General features: G+C 39.7%; 1 long non-coding RNA gene across 1 annotated transcript; it reads left to right on the top strand.

The window, feature by feature from the left end:
- Window positions 1–1,841: 1,841 nt before the first annotated feature.
- LOC131403253 (uncharacterized) lies at window positions 1,842–11,275 on the top strand. Its single transcript, XR_009219334.1, has 3 exons — window positions 1,842–1,933; window positions 8,773–8,820; window positions 11,177–11,275. It is a non-coding gene; the product is annotated as an uncharacterized LOC131403253 (long non-coding RNA).
- The last annotated feature ends 2,961 nt before the right edge of the window (window positions 11,276–14,236 follow it).

The following is a 14,236-nucleotide window of genomic DNA, read 5'->3' as shown; positions in this document are numbered from 1 at the left end:
GCCTAACAATGCATTCCTCAAAACATATCCCCATCGTTAAGTGATGCATCACTGTAAATCTATCTCTATTTGAAGATAACGTGATCTTATATAAAGGACTCCACAAGGAACAAACAGAGCTAATAAACAAGTTCTGCAAGGTTGTAGGATACAAGATCAATATATAAATAGAAATAATGTACTTCTATACATTAGCAATAAACAATCTGAAATTGACATCAGAAAACAATTCCATTTACAATAGCATCAAAAAGAATAAAATACAACAGAATAAATTTAACAAAGAAGTGCAAGACAAATACACTGAAAACTATAAAACATTGAAGAAAAAAATTAAAGGAGACCTAAACAAATGGAAACACATTCTGTGTACAAGCAATGTAAGACTTAATATTGATAAGACAACAATACTCCTAAACTGATCTACAGATTCAAAGCAATCTCTATCAAAATCCCAGCTGGCATTTTTTCAGAAATTGACAAGCTGATACTAAAATTCATATGGAAATACAAGGGACCTAGAATAGCCAAAAAAATCTTCCACAGAAGTGCAAAGTTGGAGGACTCACACTTCCCAATTTCAAAACTTACTACAAAACTAGAGTAATTCTAGTCTGTACTGGTATAAGGACAGACATACAGATGAATGAAACAGAACTGAGAGTCCAGAAATAAATCCATGCATCTAAGTCAATTGATTTTTAAGACATCATCTTTTTAGAGCAATTTTAGGTTCAAGGGTAGAAGGGGCTGGAATTGGTTATTTCCTTTTCTCCACATAGAAGCCTAGGGCCTTCTGGAGTTGGGTATTTCCCTTCCCCTAGATCAGTTAGGCTCTGGTTAAATAGCTTCTCCTGAGGGCAGATACTGCTAAGAACAGAATGCTCTAGTGCATTTCAAAAATGGTTCCTTTTCCCCATTCCTCTACCTGAATTATGAGGGAATTTTTCTCCGATGTTCACTGTGAGGACCTGTAAACTCACAAAAGAGGGGAGTCTCCCTATGACTAGTCCCCCTGGAGTTTTTAATCTCTTGAACCTATTTACACTGAGCCTCCAGCAATTTGTCAGTTACAGTTGAGGTTTCTCTCTCTCAGCACTGGTTATTGTAGAGGTTTCAGCTCTGTTCTGGTAAGTTGTGTTTTCTCTATGCACCTGGCGGTCCCTCCAATTTTAGGAGTAGTGGACTGCCCTATGATCTCACTTCTCTGACAGACTGAAGAAGAGTTGCTGATTTTTTGGTTTGTTTGTGTTTTTACTTGTTAGGATGGAGTGGTGACTTCTAAGTTTCTTACTTGTTGGACTGGCAAAGAGACTATATTGCAATTTTAACAGCTGCATATTATCCTGTTCTATAGATGCACCATAATTTATTTAACCAGTCTCATTTTGATGGACCTTGGTTTGTTTCCCACCATCTACCACTGCAAACCATGCTGCAACAATATCCTTGAGTGTATGTCTATCTGCAAACGTGACAATACTAGTGGGACAGCTTCCTAGAAATAAAATTGTTGGGTCAAGATTGCCTTAGAGGATATTGCAATTTCACCATCCAAAGAGGCCATTACGTCATTCCTAAGAGTTTTCCATTATACCATATGGTTTAATTAGCAAAATTATATTAATCAACATTCTGATTTATCAATATGAACAGTATTTGTGATACAATGTGTCTTCTATTCCTTTTGTAATTGAAAAGCTGATATAATAACAAAGACAAATTTTAAAACAGGCAAAAATCACCTATTACCAGTACCCTAATGTAACAACTACTTTCATTTTTCCTGTTCTCAAAATAAGTTATTTATAAAGATGGCTCCAAGTGATGTGCTACTGTGCTTGAGCTTCAGCTGGCTGCACGTGAGGACTCAGAGTAGGTACACAATAGCGGTCATTTAGTGAAGACCTGAGGCAAATCAGTGACCAGACTTGTGAGTTTGGAAGGCCCTGGATATTTCACTTTCAAGACTCATTTAGGGAGTGTTGATGAACCAATACCAGAGAAATTACTAACCCAGCTCAGGGAGTACACAGCAGTCCCTCCCTCTTTGTTGGTCTGTTAAAGGCCAAGACATAAAGCAAAGGTGTAGGCCTGTCTCAGAGATGAGAAAGCCACCTGGGAGGGCCAAAGGAAGTGCCTTGAGTTACTCCTTGCAACCAGTAGTTCTCAAACTCCTCTGACCCACTAAGAGAGGCAGAAGACTCCAGGCCCATTTCCACTGGACAAAGAATGCAGAGAGCCAAGAAGCGGAGAGAAACAACAAGAGTCTAAATGGTAACCTGTGCGATCAACAAAAGTAGCACAAAACCATGATTTAACTTACAGTAAACGCTTCCGTAACCACAGGAACTGAAAACAATGACCAATTCAAAAAAGCACTGTTAACAGTGGGTACTTCCTAAAAACAGGAGAAGTTACAATTCTCTGTGATAGCAAGTAGTTATTAAGTACCATTTTGCCAAGAATTCCAGACTTTTTAGAATATGGAACTCTGGGTCCTCAACAAACTCTAGTAATACACTAATTAATGAGAACATTATATTTTAGTGGCATGTAATAAATCAGGAGTTATAAAAAGATTACCCTTAATTATGCATAAAAATCAGTCTGGTGCATTATTCCCCCATAAGGATCAAAGGAGGCAACTTGTATTTGAGGATCTGCTGAGACCCAATAGGAATAAATAGAAAATTATTTAGGAGACTCAATAGGGAAAAAAGTTCTACTTTTTTGGAGGGGGAGAGGGGTAACTTTTTATTTTGATATAACTTCAAACTTACAGAAAAGTTGCAAGAATCATACAAGAAACTTCCCTAATACTCTTTAGCTGGATTTAACAATTGTTTATGTTTTGCCCCATTTATTTTATCATTCTCTCTCCCTCTACATACATGCATGTGAGTATGTTTATATATATGCATACTATTTTTTCCTGAACCATTTGAAGGTAAGTTACAGACATCTTCCCTCTCTCCCCCTAAACAGTTCAGTATGTATTTCCAAATGTCCACAGGGACATTCTCTTTCATGAGCAGAGTTCAATGATTAAAATCAGGAAATTTTACATTGATACAATCTTATTTTTCATTCCACAGTCCACATTCAGATTTTGTCAATTGGCCCAACAATCTCCTTTGTAGCCAACTTTTTTCCAGGTTCAGGATCCAATCTAGGGTCATGTCTCTTAAATTTCTTTTAATCTGGAACAGCTCCTCAGTCTGTCTTTGTCATTCTTGACCTTGACATCTTTTTAAGAATATAGGCTGGCTACTTTGTAGACTGTCTCTCAATATGTGTTTGACTGATGTTTCCTCATGGTTACATTCTGGTTATGCATTTTTGGCAGGAAGACCGCAGAAGTGTGTTTCTAGTTTTCAAGTGACAGGAATAACACTTTCATAAAGTAAGTTTTTTTTTTTCTTTTGTGAGGAAGATGGGCCCTGAGTTAACATCTGCCAATCCTCCTCTTTTTGCTGAGGAAGACTGGCCCTGGGCTAACGTCCATGCCCATCCTCCTCCACTTTATATGGGACGCCGCCACAGCATGGCTTGACAAGCGGTGCGTCGGTGCGCGCCCGGGGTCCGAACCAGCGAACCCTGGGTACTGCAGCGGAGCGCGCGCACTTAACCGCTTGTGTCACCAGGCCAGCCCCGATAAACTAAGTTTATTGGGAGGGAAATTAACTTCCAATCTTTCTCCTATCAAACAAAATAGTTAGAAATATTCCCTTAAAAACTTGGCTTAAAAAAAACAAAAAACAAGACTGACAACAATGTAATATCATTTTATACCCATTACATTAAATTTTTTTAAATTAAAATTATAACACTCAATCCTGGACTGGGTCCTGGAACAGCAAAGAGGCATTAATAGAAAAACTGGTGAAATCTGAATAAAGTCTGGAGTTTAGTCAATAGTGATGTACCTATGTTGGTTTCTTAGATTTGACAAGTGTGGCACTATAATGTAAGAGGTTAACAATGGCGGACACTGAGTAAGGAATTCAAGGGAAATCTTGATATTATCTTTGCAGCTTTTCTGCAAACCTAAAATTATTCTAGAATGAAAAGTTCACTTAAAAAATTATAACCCCCAGTACTGATGAATGATAGGTAAAATAGAAGCTCTTGCATTCTTGGTAGCAGAATAAACAGGCAGAATCCTCTTGGAAAAGAGTCAGACATTAAGGGTCCTAAATATCCTTGTTGCCTTTGATTCTATAATTCTACATGGAAACATTGTAAGGAAATAAACCTAACAGAAAAAAAAGCTACGTGGACAAACAAGTTCATTTGCAGCATTATTTATAATCATGAAAAGTTGGAAGCGACCTATATGACAACAAAATAGGCAAGATTAGGAAGTCATAAAAATGAGGCAAATGAAGACTATGTCACATCAAGGGAAATGCTGAAATATGGTAAATGAAAAAAAAATTATATATTCAGTATGCTTATACCTATGTAAAGATCAATCTAAACACAGGAAAAAGAAATTACCCAAAATCTGTTTGTAAAGGATTATGCCAGGAAAATGAACATTGTCTTCTTGGCTTTTTTTCCCCAAATTTAACAAATTTAACTTAATTGAAACTGTTAAAAACAGTTTTATTGAGACATAATTCACAGATCATACAATTCATCTTTTTAAACTATATAGTTTAGCAGTTTTTTAGTTTATTCACAAAGCTGTGCCACTATCACCACAATCAATTTTAGAACATTTTCATCATTCCAGAAAGAAACTCCATACCCTTTAGCAATCACTCCCCATCCTCCCCAACCTCCAGCCCTAGCAACCACTTACCTTCTGTCTCTAAAGATTTGCCTCTTCTGGACATTTCATATCAATAAAATTATACAATAGGTGTAATAGGTGGTCTTTTTTGAGTGGCTTTTTTCTTTTTCGTTTTTTTGGTGAGGAAGATCGGCCCTGAGCTAACATCTGTTGCCAATCTTCCTCTTTTTGCTGAGGAAGATTAGCCCTGAGTTAACATCTGTCCCCATCTTCGTCTGTTTTGTATATGGGATGCCACCATAGCATGGCTTGATGAGCAGTGCATAGGTCTGTGCCTGGGATCCAAACCTGCGAACCCGGCGGCGCCAAAGCAGAGCGCGTGTACTTAAGCGCTACACCACTGGGCCAGCCCCTGACTGGCTTTTTTCACTCAGCATAACGTTTTCAAGGTTTATCCATGCTGTAGCAGTTATAAGTACTTCCGTTTAACGGCCAAATAATATTCCATTGCATGGATATACCACATTTTGTTTCTCCATTTATCAGATGATGGACATTTGAGTTGTTTCCACTTTTTGGCTGTTATGAATACTGCTGCTTTGAAATTTGCACATAAGATTTTGTGTGCATGTTTTTACCTCTCTTGAGTATATACCTAGGTGTGGAGTTGCTGGGTCATATGGGAACTATATTGAACATTCTGAGAAACTGCCAAACTGTTTTCCAAAGTGGCTGTACCATTTTACATGCCCACCAGCAATACTTTAAACTTTTATAACAAAAAATGTACAAGAAATCTGCAAAAATTAACTCCTGCTCACCATAAGGTAATGCTACATTTGAACGGGCTCAACATTTGCAAAGTAAAATATTGGCTCTAGCGAAATACAAGCTGGGCTTTTGCAGGTTGGCAGATTTCCCACTTGCCGAGAACAGGCACAAAGACAGGCGTCTCTTTTCTTTTTTAAAATAGTCTGTCAGTTGGTTTGCTTAGCAACAGGAAATAGGGTGGTCTTGAATCTTAAAATTCTGAACATAATTATGCGTCTTCTCAAAGCAGTTTCTGAACCAGGGAAGCTGAAGAGAGAATGTCGCGTTTCACATTATTGTTGACACTAGAATAATATTAGGAATTGACAGGTTTTTGAGAGACAGATGTTATTGCCGAAAGAAGGATCGTGTATCAGAATTTAAGGATCTGACATAATGATCAACTTTTTTACGCCTTCCTATTACTTTCTGTAGTTGAGTGCTTGAGGTAAATCTATAATCAAAGATTTTAGTTCAGTTCTTCCTTTTCCTGTCACAGTTACCCATCTGCAATTTCTTAAAAAATATTGAGAGTTGGGCAAAGTGATAGCAAAGCAAACAAACACAACTGAAAATACTTATTAAGGAACAGAAGGTAACTTCTTCAATCAGGCATTCCTCTTTGCTGGAGGAAAAGAGGGGACATATATAAGGAGATATCAGCAAGTTTAGAATTATTGTAATGATGTCTCGGTTAATAATTACTAACCGGAATTTTCAAAGCAAGAGGATCTTGACCACTACTGTACTTTGAAAAAATATTTGTTATACTTCGTTTTACAATATGCTGAGGAAATTTTAATTTTTTCTTAATATATTTTTTCCCCAGACAAGGGAATTGGGAAGCATCAAGGTGAATGTAGAATGGAAACAGAGCTGTCAGACTAAATTTTCAGCTTTTCACACAGTATAATTATCACTTTTTAGTTTCCACATAAACAAGTCCTTAAATTACATTAAGAAGATTTCAAAAATATCCCTTAATAAAAACACATATAACAATCCTGAAGGAATTATTTTACTTTACCATGTGTTATAAACTGAATTGTGCTGGCCCCAAATTCTTATGTTGAAGCTCCAATCCCCAATGTGACAGGGCCTTTAGGGAGGTCATTAAGGTTAAATGAGGTCATAAGGGTAGAGCCCTAATCTGATAGGACTGGTGTCCTTAGAAGAGGAAGAGACAGCAGAGATCGCTCTCTCTCCACGCACAGGCACAGAGGAGAGGCCATATGAGGACACAGAGGAGGGTGGCCACATGCAACACAAGGAGAGAGGCCTCACCAGAAACCAACCCTGCTGGCACCGTGCTCTTGGACTTCCAGCCTCCAGAAGAGGGAGAAAATACATTTCTGTTGTTTAAGCCACCCAGTTTGTAGTATTTTGTTATGGCAGCCTGAGCCAACTAAGACACCACACCAATGTGATTTGTAACTGTTCTTTCCTTTTTGCCACTGTGACAGATTATAGACACAACCAAATTTTCTCAACTGAGGCCACAAAGAGATGTCTCTGGCCATTAAATCCAATAGTCATTGGAACTATCTAAATTTTAAAATGGATCCATTAAATTTAGGCTTCAAAGGATGTATTCTAAGTTATTTTGTAGGATAAATCACTATAAAATCAATATATTATGAGTTGTTACCACCAGGGGGCTTTACTTCCCATTTCTTTAATTCATAGCTAGCCTCTCTACCCCCATAGCTGGCCTCTCCACTATCCTAGATCAGCGGCAAGAAGCCAGGACCAAAGTATGGCTAACCTAGTGGAGAATAAAGATGGTGATGATGGTGACAGTGGTAAGAGTGGTGGTGACAAGATCAGTGAACATTTGTCAAGCACTTACCAGATGTCAAGCAGATATCTATTACCTTTTTTAATCTTCAAAACAACCATTATTATTATCCCCACTCTTACAAGATTTAGCAAGGTTGAACAATTTGCTCTCTGTCACAGGATTCAAACCCAGACACAAGCACTCCAGTGCCCATTTCTTATGCTACAATTCTCAAAACTGAATCATTTAAACTCAAATTGTGTTACTGAACCATAGCTTTTTTGAAAAAATAAATAAAAATCCCTAATAATGAATCTGAAGTCTATGTCTAATTTCTTAGTAAATACAACCAGTACAAAACCAGATCTACTAAAATAGACTCTAAGTGGAACTTGTACCTGATAAATAAAATCAAGTCCCTGTAGGGTAAATGGGAAGAGTAGAAAAGCAGACAGAAGCTTCAGGAGAAATTCAGCATTCCTAAATTGTACCAGTAGGTGATTTTCCAAAAATGATGGAACATTTTTTGTTCAACATTTTCCCCAATAACTCTAAGCCAAAGCAACTGCCTTCATCAAAACAATACAAGTTAAGTCTTGGTTTCAAGTAAAGAACAGAAGCTTAACAAGTGTCTGAGAATATCAAGGCAACAGCTCATTCTTTTATAATACAATTTAATATGCCCTGTATCTGCTTGGAAATTCCCAAATAGGGTGACTCAGGATATAACTATGTCTCTTAGAGTTCCCTGTTCACTAAAGAATTACCACAGAGAGACAGAACACCAACTCCATTTTCTAATTCTGAGAGACCTGAGTAAAGATAAAAGCAACTCATACTCTACCACAATTAAAAAAGCAATCTCATCCACAGGCAGGCTCCTTTTTCCTAAAATGGATTAACCACCTGTCCATTCCTTCCTCATATATTTAATTTTTTTTCACTATATTAACATTATTAAATTAACTAGAGCTTCTATTCCTAGAGCATAGATTACCAAAAGTTGGATGGCTGGGATAAAGTATATATGGCTATTAACTGTGATGGTTATTGCTAGATTCCTTTCCAAAAAAAGTTCTAGGCACTAACATTTTTTTTCAGACTATATGAAGCAGGCTGTCCTTTTCTACTAATACAGTATTTCATAGAATATAAGTACACAAAGTTTGGAAAGTCTTCTAAAGAACAAGAAATCAATATTTGTTCTCCTGTGGAGGCCTCTGTAATCCCTTGTACTATCAAAAGGAGAAAAGAAACTGTTACTCACAAAATTTATCTGCCTCATGCAAAATCGACTTATGTTTCCTTTTCCCATTCTCGTTCACTTTTTCTCTCTTCCCCATCACTCCACTGTAAGATGTGCACCTATATGTATGAACACAGCTTTCTCACTTGTAAGAGCCTTGACACCTAACACACTTGTCCCATAATTTCACCACAGAGAAGGCGAAAGGAACGATAGTTGGGTAGCCAAACATTTCCACAAAAGGTAAGACTTTATTGTTATTTTCTTTCTTGACTACGAGAGAAGCTAAATCCCTTAAAGAAAGTCTCCCTCTCATCATTTTCCTAAGTGAAATCTTTCTTCCAGTAACTGAAAAGTGAGTAGATATATTTATTAATTAAGGCTCTGAACCAGTCTGCTGAGATTTGCTCTTCTACCGACCAGTTGTGTGACCTGGGAACAAGTTACCTAACTTCTTTGGCCTCTGTTTCTTAATCTGTAAAATGGGTACAAAAATAGTTCTTACTTTGTAAGGTTGTTGCAATGAGAGTGTGTATATGTTTATGTTTGTGTGTATATTTATAAATATTTATATACACACACATATAAAGACCTTAGTACCTGAAACACAGTAAGACCAATGTAAGTGTTAGCTGTAAATCTGAGCCACATTCCCCACTACCCACCTGGAAGGCACCCCTAAAAGGAAGCAGGATGTGGAGAGTTCAAACTTCATTTGCCCTCTAACTCCATGTGAAATGGGAGGCGTGCACACCTGGCTCAAAGAGAATAGCTGTCTCCTCTCCCTCTTTGAAGTCAGCGGGCCATTCTCACTCACCAGGTGTAGCAGGGGAAGGGGCCCTGGGCCCTGCCCCACGGGAGCTCATGGTCTAGCGAGCCTGGAGAGAAGAGCAGTTACTACCCTCTCCTGAAAACAGGCCTGCAGATCTAGTTTTAGGGCCAGGACTTGAAAAACTGTTTGTGTATTCAGTTTAATTTCTAATTGTTTTCTGAATAGAAACACACATGAATTAAAAGCTATTAAGATAAAAGAGGTCCAGCTGAACACAGAGAGACTACCTTTCGACTTGTCATCGCTCTGGGTCAAATGAAGTCACATCTTTGAGGATGGCAGAGCTGAGGGGTCACCATCCCCATGAAGGCACAATGGCTTGGTATTAGAAACCTGGGCAACCGCTCAGAGCCGCACATTAGGGAGATTCTTGTGCACTGTGTATAACTGAGCAGTGATTCAAGGGGACTGTTGGTGAAGGAAGCACTGTGGGCCAGCAAGGATAAGAAACTGAGGCTTATACAGACAACTTTAAGTAAGAACCCAACTCCTTCACCCCCTTCCCCTACTGTTCTTTCCTGTAGCAAGTATGACAAGGCCAGGCCCATATCCCTGGGGCCCTCACCACCCCAGTACATGCCCACAGTGTCCTCCTACAAGCACCCATGCCTCCTGGCCGGAGCACTTCCCTCGCTGCTGTGCAGCTGCCAGAAGTGGAGCCAGGCACAACACTCAGTCAGTGACAGACGGGAGGGGAAGGGTAAACGCCTCCCTTTCCCACCCCCGTGTGCAATAACTCTGAGGCATGTTCTACAGTCTTCCAAGGTTCCGTAAGGGGACTGAGCTCCAGCTGCTCACAGAGGTAACCTACTCAGTCACACTCTTTATCGGCCCTGTCACTTTCCTCTCTCCTCTATTTGGGATTTTTGGGACCACCTCCTACATAAACTACTTATACTCAAATCCTTGTCTCAGGATCTGCTTCCCGGCAATTCCAACCTAAGTCATTTCCTCTTTAAATATGGGCACTTCAGGATAGTCTTATGACTCCTTTCCCCTTGCCAGGATGTTTATTTTAACCAGGTGTCCCCTCCAGAACACGGGTCACTTCACCCCTTGGAGATAAGCCTGGGCTCTACAGTGGCTGCCTTGGTCTTATGAATACTACTCAGATCCTGGGAGCTGCAGGCTGTCCTCTCAGGATGGAACTCTTCCCACTGTGTAACGCTGGGGTGTCTTCGTCTGGTGCGTCTCCTGCTGTGGGGCTTCTTCCGCTCACAGCTCTACCACCTCTCCTGACATGGCTCAAATCCACAGCCAAAGCCACTGCAAAGCCACTGCACACTAGGCACACATCTGTCTTCTTGCTTGAAGTTTTCTTCAGTGGAGCTTGAAGGTATTTCTTCTCTCCAAAAAAGCCAACTCAAATGGATGCTCCTTTTATTGGAAATGTGAGCAGTTTAGAGATGGGCACTCTGCTTTTCACGGCTCACCTGATTCAGCTGGAATATTACAGCACTAAGGGAGACCATTTCACTAGCTCCCAGAGTTAGATAAAAATGCAGAATCTAAATAAATAATTGAAATATTTCACATGATGTAGCTAGGATGTTTTTATCTGATCAGGAATTCCTCCCAACTTTTGAAGAGCCTTTCACCCATGCTCACTTATAAGGCAGTGCAGCAAGATGGCTAACAGTATGGCTGCTGGGGCCAAATGGTCAGGGTTTGATTTTTGCCTCTGCCTAGCTGTACAGTCTTAGACAAGTTAACTTACCCCTCTGAGGCTCCCTATAAAATGAGGATAACAACAGTATCTACCTCCAGGATTGCTGAGAAGATTAAACGAGTGGGCCCTCAATTCAGTGACTGGCATCCTTATAAGAAGAGATGAGGACACAGAGACATGGAGGGAAAAAGATCATGTGAAAGACATAGGCAGAGATTGGAGATCTGCTGCCACAAGACAGGGAAGCAGGAACCACCAGGAGCTGGAAGAGGTGAGGGAGGGTTCTCTGCTGTGTGTAAACTGTGTGTCAATTGTAGGCCTCTCCCTTTGTTCTCACTCAAACCATAAAACCTAACAGTACCTTGTCTTAAAAATTCTGATTATCATGTGGCTTATCATATGGCTATCCTGAAGATCATGGACCATGCCCGATGCCATCATTTAAATTTCTCAGGTCCACAGTTATCACCCCTGAACTCCTTCATTTTTCATTGTAACTCACTGAAATCACAGTCTCCATCTAAGAATCAGTAAGGAATAATTTTAAATGTATGGGAGAGAAAACCCAGCTAAATTTAACTTAAAATAATTTAACAATATAAGAAGAAGGAAGAAAAGAGTCAATGAGGGAAGAAATCAGCTCTTGGTAACGAGACTTGAGGAGTAGATTGTGTCCAGGCACAGAGATGCAGCATACAAATGAGGGGGCAGGTCTTGTCCTGACCGTCCCTGATGCCCACCCCTACTCTGCTCTCCTCCCAGGTGGCCTCAAACCCTGTCAGCGGCTCCTACACTGTGACCTCGCTCAGCTCCACTCCCCAGAACTCCAGGTCTGGCAAGTAAGAACCCCGTGTATACCCAGCTCCTCCTCCTGTTCCATAAAGGGTCCTGTGCCTGGATCCTGCTGGACCAGAGAGGGCCATTTGACACCCCATTGCTAGGACATTGGGGATTTGGAATATGCAGATTAGCTCACACTGAGGAATTAGAACACCCTAGTCCTAGTGAGGAGTCAGCCCCACACCAAAGCTGTGGGCTCTGGGACGGAGCCATCACTGTGTTAAATCCAGAGGCCACTGTCAGGAGGCACAAGGCACAGCCGTCCACCTCCACTCCCTCTCTGCCCTTCTGTTTCTCAGTCACTCTTTGACCCTCTGAAATAGGCTTCCTTCCCCATGACTGCTAAGACTGCTCTATCAAAGCTCTTCGAGAAAGTCCAGAAAATTCCAGATCCTTCCAAAACCACCTCAGTCCTTTTCCTTCCTGACCCAGTGAAAGATCCCCCCATCTCACTTCTGTAACTTGACCCTTTTTGGTTAATTTCAGGTGTCAACTTGACAGAGCTAAGGGATGCCCAGAAAGCTAGTTAAGCATTATTTCTGGATGTGTTCACACGGCTGTTTGTGGAAGAGATTAGCATTCAATTCCATAGACTATGTAAAGAGGCCCACCCTCACCAGTCTGCGACCTGATACTACCACAAATACGCAGGCAAAAGATAAGTTCATCAAATACCATAAGAAACTGCAGTAACAATTCAGAGCAGAAGGAAATGACAAATCTCCAGAAACCAACCTTGAAGTCACAGAAATTTACAATCTAAATGACAGAGAATTCAAAATAACTGTCATAAAGAAACTCACCAAGTTACAAGAATGTTCAGACAGTTCGATGAACTCAGGAATAAAATTAATGAGGAAAAGGAATACTTCATCAAAGAGACTGAAACTATTAAAAAAAAAACAAGCAGAAATTCTGGATATAAAGAACATAATTAATGAGATAAAAAAGAATCTAGAATCCTTACAAAATAGAGCTGATATCATGGTTGAAAGAATAAGTGATTTAGAGGATAGAAATATAGAAATGCTTCCAGTGGACGAGGAGAAAGGACTCAGATTTTTAGAAAATGAAGGAATTCTTGGAGAAATATATGACGCAATTATAAAAGCAACCTAAGAATTATACGTATTCCAGAGGGAGAAAAGAGGGAGAAAGGAGCAGAGAGCTTGTTCAAAGAAATAATAGCTGAGAACTTCCCAACCCTGGGCAAGAACCGGACTTACAAATACATGAAGCCAACAGAACGCCTAATTACATCAATGCTTAAAGACCTTCTCCAAGGCGTATAATAGTAAAATTGGCAAAAGACAATGACAAAGAAAAAATTTGAAGGGAAGCAAGACAGAAGAAAATAACCTACAAAGGAACCCCTATCAGGCTTTCAGCATATTTCTTGGCAGAAACTTTACAGGCAAGGAAAGAATGGAATGATATATTAAAAATACTGAAAGAAAAAAACTTTCAGCCAAGAATACTCTATCCAGTGAAATGATCCTTATGATACAATGGAGAAATAAAAGTTTTCCCAGATAAACAAAGGCTGAGGGAGTTCATCGCCACGAGATCTCCCATACAAGCAATGATCAAGAACGCCCTCATACCTGAAACAAAAAGAAGGCAAATGTCTACAAAGCTTTGAGCAAAGAGATAAATAGACAGAATCAGAAAGCTACAGCTCTGTTTCACAACAGGGTAGCAAATACTTAATTATAACTTAAAAGAAGAAGGGAAGGAAGGCATCAAAAGTAACTATAAACACTTCAACTTAGTCACAAACGCACAACACAAAAATGAATAACTTGTGACAACAATAACTCAGAAGGAGAAGAGGAAAGGGATGGAACCTGCTTAGGCTAATGGAGATAAGAGGCTATCAGAAGATGGACTGTCTCATCTATGAGATCTTCATACAAACCTCAGAGTAACCAGCAAACAAAAAATCAGAGCAGAGCCTTGGATCGTAAAAATAGAGAAAACTGCCACAGAAAACCCCCAAAATGAAATGGTAGTCAGAAACACAAAGGAAGAGGAACAATGGAAATATAGATTAGGTGGGATTAAGCCCTCATGTATCAATAATCACTCTAAATGTAAATCGATTGAATTCTCCAATCAACAGACACAGAGTGGTGGGGTGGATTAGAAAAGAAGACCCAACGATATGCTGCCGCCAGGAAACACATATCAGCTCTAAAAACAAACAGGCTCAGAATGAATGGATGGGAGACAATACTCCAAGAAAATGGCAAATAAAGGAAAGTAGGTGTTGCCATACTTATATCAGACAAAGCAGACTTCAAGATAAAAAAGACTAT

Source organism: Diceros bicornis, unplaced genomic scaffold (genome assembly GCF_020826845.1).
Source record: "Diceros bicornis minor isolate mBicDic1 unplaced genomic scaffold, mDicBic1.mat.cur scaffold_61_ctg1, whole genome shotgun sequence".
NCBI classification, from domain to species: domain Eukaryota; kingdom Metazoa; phylum Chordata; class Mammalia; order Perissodactyla; family Rhinocerotidae; genus Diceros; species Diceros bicornis.
The sequence above is the reverse complement of the archived record's forward strand: the minus strand, read 5'-3'. Positions and strand labels throughout refer to the sequence as shown.